At 27.6% G+C, this 16,649-nt stretch overlaps 1 protein-coding gene across 3 annotated transcripts in view; it reads right to left on the reverse strand.

The window, feature by feature from the left end:
• The window catches only part of LOC111429374 (monocarboxylate transporter 14-like), a 73,358-nt gene that overhangs the window by 16,101 nt on the left and 40,608 nt on the right, over nucleotides 1-16,649 (reverse strand). The window contains exon 1 of one of the 3 annotated variants that reach the window (XM_023065271.2): nucleotides 12,727-12,929. The exons of the other annotated variants lie outside the window; for them this stretch is intronic. The gene's annotated coding sequence lies outside the window, so the exon portion shown is untranslated. Of the gene's footprint in view, nucleotides 1-12,726; nucleotides 12,930-16,649 lie in introns of those variants that run through there. 3 annotated transcript variants of the gene reach the window in all.

Consider the following 16,649-nt stretch of genomic DNA (forward strand, 5'->3'; position numbering starts at 1 on the left):
TCATGGCCTCAAAGTGTGGTCAATATGAACGGAGGTGGAAGAAAGAGGTTGGAATAGGAGGAGGGAAAAGACGAGGACGTACGTAGCGGTTAATTAACTTGAAACCGGAAGCAGACAACGATCAATGTAACCGACGAATTTTGTGTGTTGTTAGTGAGACTTAGGAAAGAGGAAGAGTTTTATAGTGGTAACGAGGGTAAATTGGATGGAATGAATACGGAAAAGGTGGGATTAGAACGAAAAAGTTTTAATGATTTATCAAAAAATTTATTTAAAAATTTTTATCTCAGCAACGAAAAGGAATTTTCAAAAACGGATTTTTTTGTTAAAAAGAACGTACTTTTATTAATAAACGGCGAACATTTGAGGGCGATTCATTAAAAAATGAATTTTATACGATTTTTAAAAAAAATTGATTAATTATAACAAAATGGAATGATTAGGGTTGAGAGTAAACGTTTGTATCTCAAGAATGAAAAGGAATTTTCAAAAACGGACTTTTTCGTTAAAAAGAAGGCACTTTTCTTAATAAATGATGAAAAATTGGGTATCATACTTTAAGAAATGGATTTTTAACGATTTTTTTAAAAACTTAATTAATTCTCATAAAATGGAATGATTAAGGTTGAGATTAAACTTCTGTATCTCAAGAATGAGAAAGAATTTTCAAAAACGGACTTTTTCGTTAAAAAGAACACACTTTTCTTAATAAACGGTGAAAATTTGAGGGCGATTTATTAAGAAATGGATTTTATACGATTTTTTAAAAAATTGATTGAAAATCGGAAAATGAATGATTAAGGTTGAGATTAAAAATTTGTATCTCAGGAACGGAAAGGAATTTTCAAAAACGAACTTTTTCGTTAAAAAGAAGACACTTTTCTTAATAAATGATGAAAACTTGGGGTTGGTACTTTAAGAAATGAATTTTTAACGATTTTTTAAACAATTGATTGAAAATCGCTAAATGAATGGTTAAGGTTGAGATTAAAAACTTTTATCTCAAGGACGAAAAGGAATTTTCAAAAACGGATTGTTTGGTTAAAAAGAACACACTTTTCTTAATAAATGATGAAAAATTGGGTATCATACTTTAAGAAATGGATTTTACACGATTTTTTAAAAATTGATTAAAAATCGGAAAATGAATGATTAAGGTTGAGATTAAACTTTTGTATCTCAAGAATAAGAAAGAATTTTCAAAAACGGACTTTTTCGTTAAAAAGAAGATAGTTTTCTTAATAAATGATGAAAAATTGAGGAACATACTTTAAGAAATGGATTTTTAACGATTTTTTTCAAAACTTAATTAATACTCATAAAATGGAATCATTAAGGTTGAGATTAAACTTCTGTATCTCAAGAATGAAAAAGAATTTTCAAAAACGGACTTTTTCGTTAAAAAGAACACACTTTTTTTAATAAACGGTGAAAATTTGACGGCGATTTATTAAGAAATGAATTTTACTCGATTTTTTTAAAAATTGATTAAAAATCGGAAAATGAATGATTAAGGTTGAGATTAAAAATTTGTATCTCAGGAACGGAAAGGAATTTTCAAAAACGAACTTTTCCGTTAAAAAGAACTCACTTTTCTTAATAAATGATGAAAACTTGAGGTTAGTACTTTAAGAAATGGATTTTTAACGATTTTTTAAAAAAGTGATTGAAAATAGCACTATGAAAAATGATTAAGGTTGAGATTAAACTTTTGTATCTCATGAATGAGAAAGAATTTTGAAAAACGGACTTTTTCGTTAAAAAGAAGACACTTTTCTTAATAAACGATGTAAACTTGAAGATCATACTTTAAGAAATGGATTTTTAACGATTTTTAAAAAAATTGATTAATTATCATAACATGAAATGATTAAGGTTGAGATTAAACTTTTGTATCTCAAGAATGAGAAAGAATTTTGAAAAACGGACTTTTTCGTTAAAAAGAAAACACTTTTCTTAATAAATGATGAAAAATTGAGGATCATACTTTAAGCAATGGATTTTTTACGATTTTTTTTAAAATTGATTAATTATCATAAAATGTAATGAATAAGGTTGAGATTAAACTTTTGTATCTCAAGAATGAGAAAGAATTTTGAAAAACGGACTTTTTCGTTAAAAAGAAAACACTTTTCTTAATAAATGATGAAAAATTGAGGATCATACTTTAAGCAATGGATTTTTTACGATTTTTTTTAAAATTAATTAATTATCATAAAATGTAATGAACAAGGTTGAGATTAAACTTTTGTATCTCAAGAATGAGAAAGAATTTTCAAAAACGGACTTTTTCGTTAAAAAGAAGACACTTTTCTTAATAAATGATGAAAAATTGAAGATCATACTTTAAGAAATGGATTTTTAACGATTTTTTTAAAAACTTAATTAATTCTCATAAAATGGAATGATTAAGGTTGAGATTAAACATTTGTATCTCAAGAATGAGAAAGAATTTTCAAAAACGGACTTTTTCGTTAAAAAGAACACACTTTTCTTAATAAACGGTGAAAATTTGAGATTAGTACTTTAAGAAATGGATTTTACACGATTTTTTAAGAAATTGATTGAAAATCGGAAAATGAATGATTATTTTGAGATTAAACTTTTGTATCTCAAGAATGAGAAAGAATTTTCAAAAGCGGACTTTCTCGTTAAAAAGAAGATACTTTTCTTAATAAATGATGAAAAATTGAGGATCATACTTTAAGAAATGGATTTTTAACGATTTTTTTAAAAACTTAATTAATTCTCATAAAATGGAATCATTAAGGTTGAGATTAAACTTTTGTATCTCAAGAATGAGAAAGAATTTTCAAAAACGGACTTTTTCGTTAAAAAAAAGACACTTTTCTTAATAAATGATGAAAAATTGAGAATCATACTTTAAGAAATGAATTTTACACGATTTTTAAAAAAATTGATTAAAAATCGGAAAATGAATGATTAAGGTTGAGATAATAAATTTGTATCTCAGGAACGGAAAGGAATTTTCAAAAACGGACTTTTTCGTTAAAAAGAACTCACTTTTCTTAATAAACGATGAAAACTTGAGGTTGATACTTTAAGAAATAGATTTTTAACGATTTTTTAAAAAAGAGATTAATTATCATAACATGAAATGATTAAGGTTGAGATTAAACTTTTGTATCTCATGAATGAGAAAGAATTTTCAAAAGCGGACTTTTTCGTTAAAAAGATCACACTTTTCTTAATACACGATGTAAACTTGAAGATCATACTTTAAGAAATGAATTTTTAACGATTTTTTAAACAATTAATTGAAAATCGCTAAATGAATGGTTAAGGTTGAGATTAAAAACTTTTATCTCAAGAACGAAAAGGAATTTTCAAAAACGGATTGTTTCGTTAAAAAGAACACACTTTTTTTTAATAAATGATAAAAAATTGAGGATCATACTTTAAGAAATGGATTTTTAAAGATTTTTTTAAAAAATTGATTAATTATAAAATGGAATGATTAAGGTTGAGATTAAACTTTTGTATCTCAAGAATGAGAAAGAATTTTCAAAAACGGACTTTTTCGTTAAAGAGAAGACACTTTTCTTAATAAATGATGAAAAATTGGGTATCATACTTTAACAAATGGATTTTACACGATTTTTTAAAAAATTGATTGAAAATCGGAAAATGAATGATTATGTTAAGATTAAACTTTTGTATCTCAAGAATGAGAAAGAATTTTCAAAAACGGACTTTTTCGTTATAAAGAAGACACTTTTCTTAATAAATGATGAAAAATTGAGGATCATACTTTAAGCAATGGATTTTTTACGATTTTTTTTAAAATTAATTAATTATCATAAAATGTAATGAACAAGGTTGAGATTAAACTTTTGTATCTCAAGAATGAGAAAGAATTTTCAAAAACGGACTTTTTCGTTAAAAAGAAGACACTTTTCTTAATAAATGATGAAAAATTGAAGATCATACTTTAAGAAATGGATTTTTAACGATTTTTTTAAAAACTTAATTAATTCTCATAAAATGGAATGATTAAGGTTGAGATTAAACATTTGTATCTCAAGAATGAGAAAGAATTTTCAAAAACGGACTTTTTCGTTAAAAAGAACACACTTTTCTTAATAAACGGTGAAAATTTGAGATTAGTACTTTAAGAAATGGATTTTACACGATTTTTTAAGAAATTGATTGAAAATCGGAAAATGAATGATTATTTTGAGATTAAACTTTTGTATCTCAAGAATGAGAAAGAATTTTCAAAAGCGGACTTTCTCGTTAAAAAGAAGATACTTTTCTTAATAAATGATGAAAAATTGAGGATCATACTTTAAGAAATGGATTTTTAACGATTTTTTTAAAAACTTAATTAATTCTCATAAAATGGAATCATTAAGGTTGAGATTAAACTTTTGTATCTCAAGAATGAGAAAGAATTTTCAAAAACGGACTTTTTCGTTAAAAAAAAGACACTTTTCTTAATAAATGATGAAAAATTGAGAATCATACTTTAAGAAATGAATTTTACACGATTTTTAAAAAAATTGATTAAAAATCGGAAAATGAATGATTAAGGTTGAGATAATAAATTTGTATCTCAGGAACGGAAAGGAATTTTCAAAAACGGACTTTTTCGTTAAAAAGAACTCACTTTTCTTAATAAACGATGAAAACTTGAGGTTGATACTTTAAGAAATAGATTTTTAACGATTTTTTAAAAAAGAGATTAATTATCATAACATGAAATGATTAAGGTTGAGATTAAACTTTTGTATCTCATGAATGAGAAAGAATTTTCAAAAGCGGACTTTTTCGTTAAAAAGATCACACTTTTCTTAATACACGATGTAAACTTGAAGATCATACTTTAAGAAATGAATTTTTAACGATTTTTTAAACAATTAATTGAAAATCGCTAAATGAATGGTTAAGGTTGAGATTAAAAACTTTTATCTCAAGAACGAAAAGGAATTTTCAAAAACGGATTGTTTCGTTAAAAAGAACACACTTTTTTTTAATAAATGATAAAAAATTGAGGATCATACTTTAAGAAATGGATTTTTAAAGATTTTTTTAAAAAATTGATTAATTATAAAATGGAATGATTAAGGTTGAGATTAAACTTTTGTATCTCAAGAATGAGAAAGAATTTTCAAAAACGGACTTTTTCGTTAAAGAGAAGACACTTTTCTTAATAAATGATGAAAAATTGGGTATCATACTTTAACAAATGGATTTTACACGATTTTTTAAAAAATTGATTGAAAATCGGAAAATGAATGATTATGTTAAGATTAAACTTTTGTATCTCAAGAATGAGAAAGAATTTTCAAAAACGGACTTTTTCGTTATAAAGAAGACACTTTTCTTAATAAATGATGAAAAATTGAGGATCATACTTTAAGCAATGGATTTTTTACGATTTTTTTTAAAATTAATTAATTATCATAAAATGTAATGAACAAGGTTGAGATTAAACTTTTGTATCTCAAGAATGAGAAAGAATTTTCAAAAACGGACTTTTTCGTTAAAAAGAAGACACTTTTCTTAATAAATGATGAAAAATTGAAGATCATACTTTAAGAAATGGATTTTTAACGATTTTTTTAAAAACTTAATTAATTCTCATAAAATGGAATGATTAAGGTTGAGATTAAACATTTGTATCTCAAGAATGAGAAAGAATTTTCAAAAACGGACTTTTTCGTTAAAAAGAACACACTTTTCTTAATAAACGGTGAAAATTTGAGATTAGTACTTTAAGAAATGGATTTTACACGATTTTTTAAGAAATTGATTGAAAATCGGAAAATGAATGATTATTTTGAGATTAAACTTTTGTATCTCAAGAATGAGAAAGAATTTTCAAAAGCGGACTTTCTCGTTAAAAAGAAGATACTTTTCTTAATAAATGATGAAAAATTGAGGATCATACTTTAAGAAATGGATTTTTAACGATTTTTTTAAAAACTTAATTAATTCTCATAAAATGGAATCATTAAGGTTGAGATTAAACTTTTGTATCTCAAGAATGAGAAAGAATTTTCAAAAACGGACTTTTTCGTTAAAAAAAAGACACTTTTCTTAATAAATGATGAAAAATTGAGAATCATACTTTAAGAAATGAATTTTACACGATTTTTAAAAAAATTGATTAAAAATCGGAAAATGAATGATTAAGGTTGAGATAATAAATTTGTATCTCAGGAACGGAAAGGAATTTTCAAAAACGGACTTTTTCGTTAAAAAGAACTCACTTTTCTTAATAAACGATGAAAACTTGAGGTTGATACTTTAAGAAATAGATTTTTAACGATTTTTTAAAAAAGAGATTAATTATCATAACATGAAATGATTAAGGTTGAGATTAAACTTTTGTATCTCATGAATGAGAAAGAATTTTCAAAAGCGGACTTTTTCGTTAAAAAGATCACACTTTTCTTAATACACGATGTAAACTTGAAGATCATACTTTAAGAAATGAATTTTTAACGATTTTTTAAACAATTAATTGAAAATCGCTAAATGAATGGTTAAGGTTGAGATTAAAAACTTTTATCTCAAGAACGAAAAGGAATTTTCAAAAACGGATTGTTTCGTTAAAAAGAACACACTTTTTTTTAATAAATGATAAAAAATTGAGGATCATACTTTAAGAAATGGATTTTTAAAGATTTTTTTAAAAAATTGATTAATTATAAAATGGAATGATTAAGGTTGAGATTAAACTTTTGTATCTCAAGAATGAGAAAGAATTTTCAAAAACGGACTTTTTCGTTAAAGAGAAGACACTTTTCTTAATAAATGATGAAAAATTGGGTATCATACTTTAACAAATGGATTTTACACGATTTTTTAAAAAATTGATTGAAAATCGGAAAATGAATGATTATGTTAAGATTAAACTTTTGTATCTCAAGAATGAGAAAGAATTTTCAAAAACGGACTTTTTCGTTATAAAGAAGACACTTTTCTTAATAAATGATGAAAAATTGAGAATCATACTTTAAGAAATGGATTTTACACGATTTTAAAAAAAATTGATTAAAAATTGGAAAATGAATAATTAAGGTTGAGATTAAAAATTTGTATCTCAGGAACGGAAAGGAATTTTCAAAAACGGGTTTTTTTGTTAAAAAGAACGTACTTTTATTAATAAATGGCGAAAATTTGAGGGCGATTCATTAAAAAATGAATTTTATACGATTTTTTAAAGAAATTGATTAATTATAACAAAATGGAATGATTAGGGTTGAGATTAAACGTTTGTATCTCAAGAATGAAAAGGAATTTTTAAAAACGGACTTTTTCGCTAAAAAGAAGACACTTTTCTTAATAAATGATGAAAAATTGAGAATCATACTTTAAGAAATGGATTTTACACGATTTTTAAAAAAATTGATTAAAAATCGGAAAATGAATGATTAAGGTTGAGATTAAAAATTTGTATCTCAGGAACGGAAAGAAATTTTCAAAAACGAACTTTTTCGTTAAAAAGAACTCACTTTTCTTAATAAACGATGAAAACTTAAGGTTGATTCTTTAAGAAATGGATTTTAACGATTTTTTAAAAAAGTGATTAATTATCATAACATGAAATGATTAAGGTTGAGATTAAACTTTTGTATCTCATGAATGAGAAAGAATTTTCAAAAACGGACTTTTTCGTTAAAAAGAACACACTTTTCTTAATAAACGATGTAAACTTAAAGATCATACTTTAAGAAATGGATTTTTAACGATATTTTTAAAAAAGTGATTGAAAATCGCACAATGAATGATGACTAAGGTTGAGATTAAAAATATCTATTTCAAGAACGAAAAGGAATTTTCAAAAACGGATTGTTTCGTTAAAAAGAACACACATTTCTTAATAAATGCTAGATTTTACATGATTTAAAAAAAATTGATTAATTATCAGAAAATGGAATGATTAAGGTAGCGATTAAACTTTTGTATCTCAAGAATGAAAAGGAATTTTCAAAAACGGACTGTTTCGTTAAAAAGAACACATTTTTCTTAATAAATGATGGAAATTTGAGGATGATACTTTAAAAAATGGATCTTTAACGATTTTTTAAAAAATTTGTTGAAAATCGCAAAATAAATGATTAAGGTTAAGATTAAAAATGTTTATCTCAAAAACGAAAAGGAATTTTCAAAAACGGATTGTTTCGTTAAGAAGAACACACTTTTCTTAATAAATGGTGAAAATTTGAGGATAATCCATTAAAAAATGGATTTTTAACGATTTTTTAAAAAGTTGATTGAAAATCGCAAAATGAATGATTAAGGTTAAGATTAAAAATTTTTATCTCAAGAACGAAGAAGAATTTTTAAAAACGAACTTTTCCGTTAAAAAGAACATGCTTTTCTTAATAAATAGTAGATTTTACACGATTTAAAAAAAAAATTGATTAATTATCACAAAATGGAATGATTAAGGTGGAGATTAAAGTTTTGTATCTCAAGAATGGAAAGAAATTTTCAAAAACGGTCTGTTACGTTAAAAAGAACACACTTTTCTTAATAATCGATGAAAATTTGAGTATCATTCTTTAAGGCCCACTTTTACCACCTCTTGATAAATTTATCCGATAGATAATTACCATGGTTACAGCGGTTTTAAGCGCTCTCATTGGTTAAGAGCTCCAATTTATCTATCGGTTAAATTTATCAAGAGGTGGTAAAAGTGAGCCAAAGAAATGGATTTTTAACGATTTTTTAAAAAATGGATTAATTATCATAAAATGGAATGATTAAGGTTGAGATGAAAAGTTTTATCTCAAAAACGGAAAGAAATTTTTAAAACCGGACTTTTACGTTAAAAAGAACACACTTCTCTTAATAAATCGTAAAAATTAGGGGATGATTTATTAAGAAATGGATTTTATACGATTTTTTAAAAAATTGATTGAAAATCGCAAAATGAATGATTAAGGTTGAGATTAAAAATATTTATCTCCTTTTTTTGAGAATCCCCATTTTTTCATCAAGAAGGGAGTCAACCAATGTTCCAGACGGACAATGGAGCAAGTTGGGTCTATGGGGGCAAGGAGTTTCAGTGGAGAGTGTTGGATGAGTTGACGTTGACACAATGATAGCATGGAGTGTAAGGTGCAGAAATGTGGATTGGGACAACTTCATTAAGAAATTAGAGGGACACATCAGATGTGATGGGGGAGATTGGAGGGAAAAAGATGGAGTGAAGGGATAAAGTATGGATGTAATAAAGTGTTGAGCAACCGTGGGGATGAGAGGAGAAGGAGAAAGCACTCCACCAGGATATTAGTGGAACTATGAATTGTTGGAAAGGATACAAAGGTTGAGGAGAAAAAGAAGAAAGTATAAGTACACGAGGGTGCGTGAATAGAATGTGGAGAATCAGAAACAACGTTACATAGAAGTTAACAGGGATATAAACGGGAAATTGTTGCGGTGAAGAGAGTGAAAGAGGGAGAAAGAAAGTATTGATGGCCAGCGAGGATGGAGACTTATTCCAGAAATACTTTCCGGAGGATACATCGAAGGAGGATACGGTGATACAAGGGAGATATTATTAAACCCAACATTAACATTCGATCAACCTCAAGTTAAGCGTTGATTAACATTAGATTTCGGTTTTATAAGATCCTATTAGACTCTATACGATTTAAACGCTGATTTAATTCTTTGATTACCAAATGGTTAATTAATTTTCGATTAAAATGAACCTAATAAGATTAAAATTCGAACGAAATTTTATAAAACTCACTTTGATTAGTTACTAACTCATGGTTAACACTTGATTAACGTCAAGTTAAGCATTGATTACAAATTAATTTAGATTCGATAAAAAATGTGGTTCAATCTGGTGTAAATTATAGGTTAATAATAATTATTTGATCAGTTACTTTGTCTTTATTAAAAATCAACGACACTTTTGGCCGATTAACACTCAGTTAAAGTTTATTTAGAGTTAATATAGCGATAATCACTCCAGGATCATTCAATGAAAGCTTTGTAAAACTCAATTTTGATTTAATGTAAAACCAAAATAACTTTCGATTAAAATTAACCTAATAAGATTAAAATCCGAACGAAATTTTATAAAACTCACTTTGATTAGTTACTAACTCATGGTTAATACTTGATTAACGCCAAGTTAAGCATTGATTGCAATTTAATTTAGATTTGATACAAAAATTTAGTTCAATCTGGTGCAAACTTTAGGTTAATAATTATTATTTGATCAGTTACTTTGTTTTTATTAAAAATTCAACGTTACTTTTGGTCGATTAACACTTAGTTCAAGTTTATTTAGAGTTAACATAGCGATAATCACTCCAGGAACATTCAATTAAAGCTTTATAAAACTCAATTTTGATTTATTGTAAAGCCAAAATAACTTTCGATTAAAATGAACCTAATAAGATTAAAATTCGAACGAAATTTTATAAGACTCACTTTGATTAGTTACTAACTCATAGTTAATATTTGATTAACGCCAAGTTAAGCATTGATTACAATTTAATTTAGATTTGATAACAAAATTTGGTTCAATCTGGTGCAAACTATAGGTTAATAATAATTATTTGATCAGTTACTTTGGCGATAATCACTCCAACAACATTCAATTAAAGCTTTATAAATCTCAATTTTGATTTAATGTAAAGCCAAAACAACTTTCGATTAAAATGAATCTAATAAGATTAAAATTCGAACGAAATTTTATAAAACTCACTTTAATTAGTTAGTAACTCATAGTTAACACTTGATTAACGCCAAGTTAAGCGTTGATTACAATTTAATTTAGATTTGATAAAAAAATTTGGTTCAATCTGGTGCAAATTATAGGTTAATAATAATTATTTGATCAATTACTTTGTCTTTATAAAAAACTCAACGATACTTTTGGTCGATTAACACTTAGTTAAAGTTTATTTAAAGTTAACATAGCGATAATCACTCCAGGAACATTCAATTAAAGCTTTATAAAACTCAATTTTGATTTATTGTAAAGCCAAAATAACTTTCGATTAAAATGAACCTAATAAGATTAAAATTCGAACGAAATTTTATAAGACTCACTTTGATTAGTTACTAACTCATAGTTAATATTTGATTAATGCCAAGTTAAGCATTGATTACAATTTAATTTAGATTTGATAACAAAATTTGGTTCAATCTGGTGCAAACTATAGGTTAATAATAATTATTTGATCAGTTACTTTGGCGATAATCACTCCAACAACATTCAATTAAAGCTTTATAAATCTCAATTTTGATTTAATGTAAAGCCAAAACAACTTTCGATTAAAATGAATCTAATAAGATTAAAATTCGAACGAAATTTTATAACTCACTTTAATTAGTTAGTAACTCATAGTTAACACTTGATTAACGCCAAGTTAAGCGTTGATTACAATTTAATTTAGATTTGATACAAAATTTTGTTAAATCTGGTGCAAACTATAGGTTAATAATTATTATTTGATCAGTAACTTTGTCTTTATTAAAAATTGAACGACACTTTTGGTCGATTAACACTCAGTTAAAGTTTATTTAGAGTTAATATAGCGATAATCACTCCAGGATCATTCAATGAAAGCTTTATAAAACTCAATTTTGATTTAATGTAAATCCAAAATAAGTTTAATATCATGATTAGCATTAAGTTAACTTAAACAATTATAGATCAACAATGTTTAGAGAAATTTATGAAAAAACACTTTTATGGTTCAAAAAATTGTCAAGATTTAAATTGCGAATGATAAACGATAGTAAATAAATTAGCGTCACCTCAACCGTATTTAAATTCCTAATCATTCACTTGAAAACGTTGCGTAGTTAAATTGATAAGACACACACCCACACAACTCTCAACACTGTATTATACACCAAGCGGCATAAGTATTAAGTAAGAAAACGTGTACATAAACTTATCAATGCCGGTTATTCTTATCGCTTTCTTTAGCTTATTTATGCGCAATAACAAAAAATTAAGTCAAAAATTTTCTTGAATGAGATTCTTTTAAGGGCGAGTTTTGAATGGGATTAAAAGTTTCGATGACTCGATGGTTTAGGAGGACGTTTAGGTAGAAAGGGGAGGGTGATAAAAGGAATTCTAAGAAGTGTTGATGGTTAGTTTAGACATTTTTGGTTTATTTATTTATTTTTTTGAAGTACTTACTGTTACGAAATAAAAAAAGGAAAAAATAACTGAGCAACAGGAAATCAAGACAACAGTATTCTAATTAGTTCTCCTCATGATTTATTAATGAAAAGGTTGCAAATTTTCGTTTGCTTTTTTTGTAATGAACCAAATTCTATCTATATTTTATAAATAAACGTTGATTTTTTATTTTTTGTTATCGATTGGTAAATATTATATATCGAACCCAAAGTATCCTAAGCTTATTTATCATTGAGTAAATATATTTGACTGAGTGAGCATTTTTTTTTGTTTATTCCTAACTGAGTGGAAAACTACTGGAAATCGTTAAAATTTTTGTTAAAAGACTTGTTAATTAAAAAAAAAATGGGGAAACCCCAAATGTTTTTTATAAAATAATTTCGAATCTTCTAGATTTAAGTTTTGACTTAGAAAAAAAATATTTTTAACCACAACATTTTTCTTATCGTTTATAACATTTCCGTTATAAAACTTTCTACTTATAAGTAATTTTTGGATTTTGCGATTTTAAACGATTAATTTAATTTAATTTAATTTAATTCAAATTATTTTCATTAATTAAATAAACTCACCTTTTTTTGAGTCAAAAAAAATAGAAATAAATCCACTTAAGCAAAATAAAAACTTAATTATTAACCCAAACTTAACACTTTTTTCCCTTTCTTATTTTTTTTTTTAATTTTTTTAGTTTAAAAACCAAAAAAAAAAAATTAACGCGTATTTTTTTTTGAAATAAAAAAAATTATCGGTTTTGTATGAAGTGTGTTGCGTGTTGTATCAGGACTGGGGCTTGCTATCGCCACACCGAGTATATATAACTCCCACCTTCTGGCTTTAACTTGGCTTTGGAAGTATAAGTATAAGTAACACTGTGTGTGTGTTTTCGGTAGAAAAGAACGAACGCGAGAGAGAACGCCGATATACATAAGTCTTTAACCGAAGAGAAATTGGACTTAAAAAAAGACTTATTCAAAAAATTATTTAAACCAAACAGAAAATCTATGACGATTAATTCAAAAAAATTACATCACCCATCTTTCTTTTTTTTTTTTGTAAAACTTTCAACAATTCTTACAATAACACCCATTATCTTCAATTACAGAAAAATGTTTCATTTTTATCTTATCTAAAAATAGAACCCATAGACTAATCTCCTCCTCTTTTCGTTCTATCTCGCTTGTCATTTCTAAAATAGATTTCCGAGTTCTAAACGAAGAAGAGGAGTTCTTTCGACCATTTGTTGCCTAACAACGAGAAGTTGTTGGCAAACAAAAATCTTTCACAATCGCTTTTTTTTTATTTTATTTTTCTACCGTGGTAGCTATCCTTTTTATGGAATAAATGATTTAGAGCGTGAAAATTATTAAAAAGTTATTGAAAAAATGTTGAATTTTTAATTTAATTATTAAAATGTTTTAAAAACGTACGATTTCATTCAACATCGATTGGCCACAATAATTGTTATTCTGAAATAGAATTTTGACATTGAAGAAAGCGTTGTCTTAAATTTGGATCTAGAACAATAACATAATAACGAAACTTGTCTAAATTCTAGATGCATTCTAGATGATGAACTAAGTCGTTCTGCTTATTCATCCCAGATAATTATCGTCAACAAGATGAAAGAAGACTCAAACAGAACATAAATCGTAAGCAAAACAATCATAGAAGAAGCAGTTCGATATTTTTCAGTCATCTTGTTATCTTGCATTGATATTCATATTGGCTATCTCTATGATTATATTCTTATTCTTCCTATTATTGTTCCTAATCTCTTTCTAGACCGATGGGTGTGTTGTTCCTGGTAAGGTTTGTCTCTAAAATATCTCTTAAGAAGTTGATTGCCTGGATCTCCTTTTTGGTCTGCCTGGAGGTTTAGTTCCCGGCGAATTATTTGTAAACACAATTTTTGAGTCTGTTATCTGGAATTGTGCCAAAATCTTTTGCGTCGTTTTCTCCATCTCACAATATCCTTAACCCCGCATTAATTTCTGATCTCGGAATGCCTTGCGTCGCTCATAGGGATAATTCCACGAATTGGGCGGCCAAAAATGCAAAATTTAAAATATGACTTATGATCAGATTTGTCAAAAAAACAATGGATATCATTCAGTCTGAAATCGCGTAGATAGAAGACGCTATTAAGGCATTGCAAAACAGCAAGTTCATACAAGGAGAAATGCTGTTATATACAAAGCACATCATGACTCTGACTATAGTCGACGCCAAAGTATGCTATGCTGCAACAGCTACTACTTCAACCATGAGATGCTACATTTATTACATAAAGAAAACTGTCGACATTGACGCAATACAGTTTGGGCTATCGATGGTGCATGCTAGGATTCGCGTTTTCGAAAGCATACTGCATTTAGCATACAAAATTCCTGTGAGAAAATGGCAGTTAAGGTCGGAACATGACAAAGATGAGGACCAAATGGAGCTACTAGTGGATATACCGAAAGCTGGCTTTGGCAATACCAATGATAGGAATACCAGCAGAAAATTTTTTGCTAATCTCGAAGTTGCTGCTTGGTGTGGATTTAAATCTAATAAGACGGTTAAAAGTAATTTTGGAAGTTATTTCAAGCTCCCGTAGAGTGGATTTAAAAAATTTGCTCTTTATGGGTATGAGACTGTGGAGATATACATAGCTATGCACAAAATCCTAATTCTTTTGACGATAGGGTTGTTATCAAAGGAAGCAGCAGAGGCACGTAACAAACATATTTAATTGCACCGGCAGAATTACGCAAGAAAATTTTCTAGAGAACAATACAATATAGACGTAATTAATAGATTATTGCTCAGCTCTGATCTATTATGGTCTAGCACAAAGGTTCCCAAAGTGGTCCATACGGACCCCAAGGGGTCCCTAGGGTGATTCAGGGGGTCCTCGGAAAATTAAAATCGATTTGGGGTCCCTGAACAACGTCAGGGGGTCCGCGCAAGGTTTAATAAAAAATAAATAAATTGAGACACATTTTTTTTAATACGGAAGTTAAAATAATAATAAAAAATCGCCAATAAATTATTAGTAAATTATTTATTAATTTATTAATAAATTATTAGCAATTTTTACTAAGACTATGATTTGTGAAAGAAGAAAAAATTTCCCAAGAATTGTTATTTGCTAAATGTTTGGAAACTGATACGAAAGGTGAAACATTATTTACTGAATTAAAAAGATTTCTTGATGTAAAAGCTATACCCTTGACTAATATCATCTCCGTTGCTACTGATGGTGCTCCGGCAATGGTAGGACGACACCGAGGCTTTCTGGCGTACTTAAAACAAGTCATACCGAATGTACTATCGGTACATTGTGTTATTCATCGACATCATTTGGTCGCAAAAAACCTTAGTGGACGTTTGCATGAATCACTACATTATGTCATTAGAGCAGTTAATAAAATCAAAAGGAATGCCTTAAATGAGAGATTATTTGCTCAACTTTGTTTGGAAAATGATGATGACTATAATCGTTTACTACTTAACACAGAAGTACGATGGTTGTCTAAAGGCGTGTTTGAATCGCTTCTATTCGCTTTTTGATTCAGTGTTGGAATTCCTGGAGAGTAAAGACAATGATTTACGTCATAATTTAATTATCTCGAAAAATGACATCGCTTATATGACTGATTTATTTGCCAGATTCAACGAGACTAATTTGAAACTACAAGGTGACACACTAAATTTAATCAAAACTAAAAGTGTAATATCTGCCTTTGTTGCAAAACTTTTGCTATACAACACAAAACTTGGGAAGAGGAGAATGTTCTCAGTTTCCAAATCTTTCGAAATTGCAAAATAGAGACGAAGATTTGCTTGCTTATTGTCAACACTTAACGGCACTCCATTCGGACCTTACTCAAAGATTTGAAGACATTCTTCACTTGGATATTCCCGACTGGGTGTTGGACCCTTTTGTAAGTGGTCAAACTCAGAGCACAAATGCAGATGAGTACATGCCAGTACAGGAGCAACTTATTGAATTATCCACAAATGAGGAGCTGAAACCAATGTTTAAGCAAGGATACGAAAATTTCTGGTTACAAAAACAGATCCCAATTTTATATCCAGCATTATGGGTTATTGTACAGAAGCTGTTGATTGCTTTTCCGTCTTCGTATTTGGTAGAACGTGGATTCAGTGCCGTTATGAGCCTCGTCACAAAGAAAAGAAACAGACTGGAAATTAGTAATCAGGGGGATTTGCGGTTGCTACTGACAAACATCGAGCCGGACATAAATAAACTCATAACATCCCATCAGGTTCATACAAGCCATTAATATTTTATTGTCTTTTAGTACAAAAGTTATAATCAATAAATACTTCTTCAACAAAATGTTTACTTTATATTTTATTTTTACGTCACCATTTACCATTAAGACAACAAAGTTAAATTCTTCATTTTTCTATTATGTATTTAATGTAGTTTTTCACCCTGGGGGTTCGTCGGCAAGGTTTGACTAAGAAAAGGGGTCCGTGGGCC

The sequence above is a fragment of the Onthophagus taurus genome, chromosome 3 (assembly GCF_036711975.1).
Source record: "Onthophagus taurus isolate NC chromosome 3, IU_Otau_3.0, whole genome shotgun sequence".
NCBI classification, from domain to species: Eukaryota; Metazoa; Arthropoda; class Insecta; order Coleoptera; family Scarabaeidae; genus Onthophagus; species Onthophagus taurus.